At 36.4% G+C, this 7638-nt stretch overlaps 1 long non-coding RNA gene across 1 annotated transcript in view; it reads left to right on the top strand.

Annotated features, from left to right (window-relative positions):
- Window positions 1–4179: 4179 nt before the first annotated feature.
- Window positions 4180–7638, top strand: part of LOC118766016 — a 23099-nt gene continuing 19640 nt past the window's right edge. Inside the window, exon 1 of the long non-coding RNA XR_005001944.1 lies at window positions 4180–4209. This is a non-coding gene — a long non-coding RNA (uncharacterized LOC118766016). The remainder of the gene's footprint in view (window positions 4210–7638) is intronic.

Genomic DNA, 7638 nt, shown 5'->3' with positions numbered 1-7638 from the left:
GCAGTTATTTGCTTCAGACAGCCCCTATGGCATACAATAAATTAGGATTTAGGGCTCAGCTTGAAAATTTCTCCAATTCATATAAAATTAAATCACAGCTTTCAGCTCCTTTTAAGTTTTATTGGAGAAACTAAGCCCCTTACTAAACTGACCAGAAGACATCATTTCTTGAAATACCCTTAGAATTACTTAATACAGGAGCAGACAATACCCAGCCAAAAACTTGTTGGTAATAGGGGTAGATAATGTCTCTAGTTAGAATTATTGGCTGTGGGTAGATAATACCTAAATTTATTGGTTCTATGGGTAGATGAAATCATATGAACATTTGGTTGCTAAGAAACCATCCTCTTCATATCACACTGCATTCACTTCTCTTCCAAATTAACTTTATGATCTTACATGATAACCATATCTAGAAATATTGATTTTTCCTCTGCTTTGGATTGCAGGTAGATTCTCTGGTCTTTTCTCGATTAGAAAGATTATGCTACACAAGACACAACTACCAACAGAATTACTATTATTACACATTTTATTACACTCTGGCAGCAGAAATGGTTCTGACCTCAAGAAATTCACTTTCAAAGTATATTTTTTCAGGCTTAATCTCACTATATGGTCCCTAGGACAAATGTCTTTCAGCGTAGCCCCAGGTCAACCAAAGCCCTTGCGAGTGAAGCTTTGTTGACAGAAATTATATGAAAGCTCCTCACATACATACATACATACAATCAACCATCTACATTATTTACATTTGACGGATATTTATCTTCATCTTGTTTGTTGTTAACACAACATTTTGGCTGATATACCCTCCAGCCTTCATCAGGTGTCATCTATCTATCTATCTATAGTGGTGTGTATGTTTATGTGTGTGTGTGTATGTTTATATGTGTGTGTATGTGTATGCATTAATTGATGTGGGACGAATGGCAAGACATGAAAATAATGACACTTGAAACTTCAAACAGATATTCAGATAATACAAGCTGATGAGAGAGCCTCCATGCAATCCCTCAACCTGCTGAAAATAGCAGCCAAATCTGCATCAAGTAACAGGCTCTATCAAGGACATATTTGATAATGTATAGATTCAAACCCCAATTGCAAGGTATTCAGTTAGGGGCACGTTTCAAGTGATTGATCCATAAATCAACCAATCCCTATGAAACTGTGCCATGATAGAGCTTCTCAGATGATCTAAAATCCTTCTAATTTTCACTCTATTAGAACCTTGTGGCCCCTAACTCAGCCAGACGGCCTCGGGCATTTGTGCAGGACACCTTGGATACTCACAGTGGACAAGCCACTAAGACCAGACCACTGTGGATGTTCACAGATGACATATTGACAGCTAGCCATCTACAAGACACTGAGTGGTTCTTTCGTCTCGGTCTATGGCTTTCTTTTGTCAGCATCTTTCTTTTGTCGAGAGCCAGCAGAGTAAATCACGTCCATCAATAAATATGTTAAAAGTTTATGAGTTGCTTCATTGAATCTCTACGAGCCAGTGAGAACACATGATGACAGTCTTCTACAATGCAACACACACCGACAAGCGACCACCACAACGATGGTGACAAAGCAACATCACAACAACAACAAAGACCTGATGTGCCTCGAAGAAAGATCAATTGATTGACTTTGATTACAGATCTGATTGGTGAGTTCAAATTTAGAACTGAACAACAGCAAGAAGAAGAAGAAGAGGGAAATGAAGAAGAAGAAGAAGAAGAAGAAGAAGAAGAGAAGAAGAAGAAGAAGAAGAAGAAGAGGAAATAAAAGAAGAGAAGATGAAAAAAAGAGATGAAAAAAGAAGAAGAAGAAGAAGAAGAAGAAGAAGAAGAAGAAGAAGAAGGAAATGAAGAAGAAGAAGAAGAAGAGAAGAGATGAAGAAGAGAAGAAAGATGAAGAAGAAGAAGAAGAAAAAGGAAATGAAGAAGAAGAAAAAGGAAATGAAGAAGAAGGAAATGAAGAAGAAGAAGAAGAAGAGGGAAATGAAGAAGAAGAAGAAGAAGAAGAAGAAGGAATAAAAAAAGAAAGAAGAAGAGGGAATGAGAAGAAGAAGAAGAGAAAGAAGAAAAGAAGAAGGCAATGAGAAGAAGAAGAAGAAGAAGAAGAAGATGAGAAGAGAAGAAGAAGAAGAAGAAGAAGAAGAAGAAGAAGAAGATGAAGGAAATGAAGAAGAAGAAGAAGAAGAAGAAGAAGAAGAAGATGAAGAAGAAGAAGAAGAAGAAGAAGAAAAGAAAGAAGAAGAAGAAGATGAAGAAGAAGAAGAAGAAGAAAATAAACATTCCTATTTCTCATTTTCTCCTCATTTAAAAAAAAACTTCACAATTTTTAATGTGTTCAGTCAGCAGAAATTTCTGAGCAAAATTATGTTATTTCCCTTCCATTAACAAAACAATTATTGAATGCCATTATTATAGATATATTTTGGTGGAATGTTATATTTCCTTAGAGATACCCTGGACTGTGTCACATATCCTGGGTGGAATCTTGTGATGCAGCACAGAGCTTTGATGACATCTCAAGAGTCTTTAATAGTTCATTAAAGACTGGTCCCTTTGTAATATGTTCTGTTATATTGTTTTAACCCTTTTGTTACCAACCCGGCTGAAACCAGCTCTGGCCCTGAGTACAAAGTTTTGAATTAAAATCTTCCACCAAACCCTCGTCACAATTTACGTTCCTAACACCAGCTTAATGATAACTAAGTTATTTTACTAAATTCTTTCTTATATTTAAAATTAATTGAAAAAAAACACAGAGCATCTCAAAATAAATAGAGTAACGAAGGGGTCAATGACACCAAGACAAATAACTATTCTGAGGTCATTTGATTTGCTACATGAATGTGAAGTCAGGTTAGAATTTTGTCCATTATTTCAAACTTCCTCAGCAACGATTGTTTATTTTAGAGTTCTTAGAGCCAGACCTTCGTTAAAGACTCACCAATACAAACAGTTCTCCTGGAATAAATCAATGACGGTCGTAAACAAGCATCAGCCTGAAACAAACAATGGCAAATGTTACTTGGCTTGGAAACTGATGAGGGACAAGGACGTCATTCAGCCATGGCAAATCTATCTCAGGAATTTCTGTCTAACCTATGCAATCATGGGAAAGTTAGTATGAAGTCGATGTTACTGCTGTTCATGATGATGATGATATATATATCCACACATATACATCAACCTGTTCATCATCCTTTAACATGCATGTCTCATGCTAGTGTAGGAGGTTGGATGGTTTGACAGGATCCAGTGGGTCCAAGAATTGTATTCAGTTCCAGTGTCTGCTTTGGCATGGTTTCCATATGGTTGGATGTTTTTCCTAACATCAGCTACTTTACAGTATGTACTGGGTGCTTTTTTCCATTGCCCCCTAGTACTAATGAGATTGCCCTGCAGTTTGCAACACTACAAACCCTGATAGGGTAGCTTCATGCTAGTGGATGAGGGGTAAAAGTATAAGGGGCCAAAGCAGAACCTGTTTCTTGCTGTGGAGAACCTATGTGACTACTGAGATTTTAGAAGAGAGGATAGGAGTGATTGAGTGGAACAGCAAGGGGATTAGGTGTCAGGTGAGAGAATCAAAGTATGAGGAGGGGTGGGTAGGACTGAATGCAGCAGAAGGGCTAGGGGTCGGGGAGTGGGAGATGTCTGATTATGCAAAGCAGCACAATAGAAATGATGATACGAGAGAGAGAGAGAGAGAGATTTGTATGCAAGATACTGGAGGGGCTGGCACCAAACTTTTGGAATCGAGAGTTATACCAGACCTCAGAATGGACGTCACTGCACTGTTCCAAAAGTCTCAGTTATCTCATCTAGGGTGAGGGCCATGTACTGCAATAGCTTGGGATTCAAGGGCCCACAGCTATTTAACTCCTTGCTGAAACAGCTGAGGGTTCTCCATGGAGTGGGAGTAGATGTTTACAGGAAACAACTTGACCTCTTGCTATCCAAGATCCCAGATGAGCCAATATCAGGGGCAGGAAACTCAAAAGAGAACAGCAGTATCACATTCCCTCCTTCACCAACGTCAACCCCAGAGAATTGGCCAATTAAAAGGTGATTACTTTGGCAATGCCCCAGGATGGCTGCAGCCTCAAGACTGAAACATATAAAAGAATAAAAGTATATGTAAATATATATATATATATATATATATAGAGAGAGAGAGAGAGAGAGAGAGAGAGATGTATATATACAGACACACACAATACATGTATTCTGTTATATTTTTAATTTGTTTGTCATTTGATTGCAGCCAAGTTGAAGCACCACTATATATATATATATATATATATACACACACGCACAATGCATGTATTTATATATATATATATGTATATATTAAAAAATACAAAATGGGACAAGAATGCAAAACATCCAGATAGACGATACAAAAAACACGGACGGATCATTCGAAGCCTTTAATCTTCAGTCAAGAACCGAATCATCCTCGCGATATCAGCGATTAATCTTGAGATTGCTCCAATCTGGCCAGCCCCCAGGAAAAACTAAGCTAAGAGCATTAGATTCCTTGGAAAAAGGATCGAATGTATACGGAAAAACGGACAATGTTACATGAATATAAATACAAAAATAATACAAAAAACAATAATAATAATAATAACAGGACATAACAACAGGCGTCTTTCGACTGGAGATGAATTGAATTCAGCTGGTGTGTTGGGAATTAAGCCTTACAGCAGAGGAAAAAGTCGATGTGATATATATATACATATATCAGGAGTGGCTTTTAGGTGCAGGATTGGCTATGTGGTAAGTAGACTGTTTACCAACCACATGGTTCCGGGTTCAGTCCCACTGCTTGGCACCTTGGGCAAGTGTCTTCTACTATAGCCTCAGGCCAACCAAAGCCTTGTGAGTGTATTTGGTAGATGAAAACTGAAAGAAGTCCATCGTATGATCATTGCCAGTGCCACCGGACTGGCTCCTGTGCCGGAGTCACATAAAAAGCACCATTTGAGCATGGTCAATGCCAATACCGCCTGACTGGCCCTAGTAATGGTGTCATGTACGTTAGGAAGGGCATTGAGCTGTAGAAACTTTGCCAGATCAGACTGAGCCTGGTGCAGCCTTCTGGCTTGCCAGCCCTCAGTCAAACTGTCCAACCCATGCCAGCATGGGAAGCAGACATTAAACGTTGATGATGATGATGATGATAATAAATATATATATATGTATGTATATATATTTATATGTTTATGTGTCTGTGTTTGTCCCCCACCCACTATATGACCCACTACTTGGGGTCCATTTGTCTGACTAAAGGCAGTGCTCCAGCATGGCTGCAGTCAAATGACTGAAACAAATATAAGAATATATATATATATATATGTATGTGTGTATGTATATATGCAGTGAATATGTGTATCAGTTATTTATCAATAGATTCTTACTGCTTCTACCGATCTCAACTCCCTCTCTCTCTCTCTCTCTCTCTTCTCTCTCTCTCTTTCACTCCCAACTATCTCTCTTTCTCTACTCCTCCGCCACCACCTCCCTGACCTCTCAAACTTTTCCAATAATAACCCACACCCAATTCTCTCCCTTCTTGCCACTCTCAGATGTAGCTTACCCCTCCACCTCTGCCCCCCCCCCAACATCAACCTCAATTTCAAGAAAAATGTCATAGCTAATACCAGCATCTCACAGACAGCAGGTGTGAAACTGCACACACTCACACACACATACAAACCTACACAGGTACACTCACAGACCAGACACATACATACACTCTACATAAACAACTGGTGCAAAATATCCTATTAGTGAGTCAGTGTGTATACGTGTGTGCATTATATATATATATATATATATATATATATATATATATATACACACACACACATGTGCGTATGTGTGTGTATGCATATGAGTTACAATATAGTGACTGTGATAAGTATATAGCAGTATATATACAGTTTCGTAATGATGTATATATATATATATGACGCTTTAAATACAAATAATTACAGAGGTATCAAGTTGTTGGATCAGGTAATGAAAGTCATGGAAAGGGCCATAGCCCAACTAATTAGGGAGAGAGTCAATCTAGATGAGATGCAGTTTGGGTTCGTGCCAGGGAAAAGCACCACTGATGCTATATTTCTGGTACAGCAACAGCAGGAGAAATACGTAGCCAAAGATAAACCTCTGTACCTGGCTTTCATTGACATTGAGAAAGACTTCGACAGGGTCCCCCAATCCCTTATCTGGTGGTCAATGAGGAAATTAGGGATAGATGAATCGTTAGTGAGAGCTGTGCAAGCCATGTACAGGGATACTGTCAGTAAGGTGAGGGTTGGCAATGAGTATAGTGAAGAATTCTGGGTAGAGGTAGGGGTCCACCAAGGTTCAATCCTCAGCCCCCTCCTATTTATCATAGCCCTCCAGGCAATAACGGAGGAATTCAAGACAGGATGCCCCTGGGAGCTCCTCTATGCTGACGACCTTGCTCTAATTGCTGAGTCATTATCAAAACTAGAGAAGTTTCAGGTGTGGAAGCAAGGATTAGAATCGAAGGGCCTTAGAGTCAACTTAGCTAAAACAAAAGACCGACAAACCACAAATCCCTTCAGGTAGATGGCCCTGCTCAATCTGTAGAAAAAGCATAGGTAGAAACTCTATAAGATGTACTCAGAGTAAGCTATGGACTCATAAGAGGTGCAGCAATGTCAAGGGAAGGCTAACTGGGAATCTAGTTTTTGTATGTGGCAGATGCTCTGGTGCAATAAACACTGAAAATGTGCAGAGAACAACTCTTGCCACATTCCATGGAGAAAAACTAGAAGTAGTTGATAGCTTCCGTTACCTAGGTTACCAAGTATATATATGAATTTATATATAAATATATATATCACCCCTACACACTCAATAATACTATAAAAAGAGACGAATCCCCTTAAAAAAAAATTCAAATCTGAAGATTCTACTAGAGTAGATGCAAGCGCTAATATATGATTTATAAAAACATGTGACATATTAATAAAATCTGTAAATGTAAAACCATCCAGATTGCTGAGTACCTTATTTCTTCTAATATTTAATACCTGTACATCACCTCCAAATCTTCTAATATATAAAAATATATATATGAATTTATATATAAATATATAATACACACATACACACACACATATATATACATATATACATATATATATATATATATTCATATATGAATATATATATATATATATTTATATAAATATATATATATATATATATATATATATATATTATATATATATATATTATATATATATGAATATTATATATATATATTTATATAAATATATATGAATATATATAAATATTATGAATATATATGAATATATATATATATATATATATATATAATATATATATATATATATATATATATATATATATATATATTATATATAAATATATATGAATATATATATATAAATATATATATATTATATATAAATATATATATATAAATATATGTGAATATATATATATGAATTTATATATAATATATATGAATATATATATATATATTATATATATATATATATATATATATATATCATCATCATCATCATCATCATCATTTAACGTCCGCTTTCCA

Source organism: Octopus sinensis, linkage group LG14, assembly GCF_006345805.1.
Source record: "Octopus sinensis linkage group LG14, ASM634580v1, whole genome shotgun sequence".
NCBI lineage: Eukaryota > Metazoa > Mollusca > Cephalopoda > Octopoda > Octopodidae > Octopus > Octopus sinensis.
This window is presented reverse-complemented; position numbering and strand designations above follow the sequence as displayed.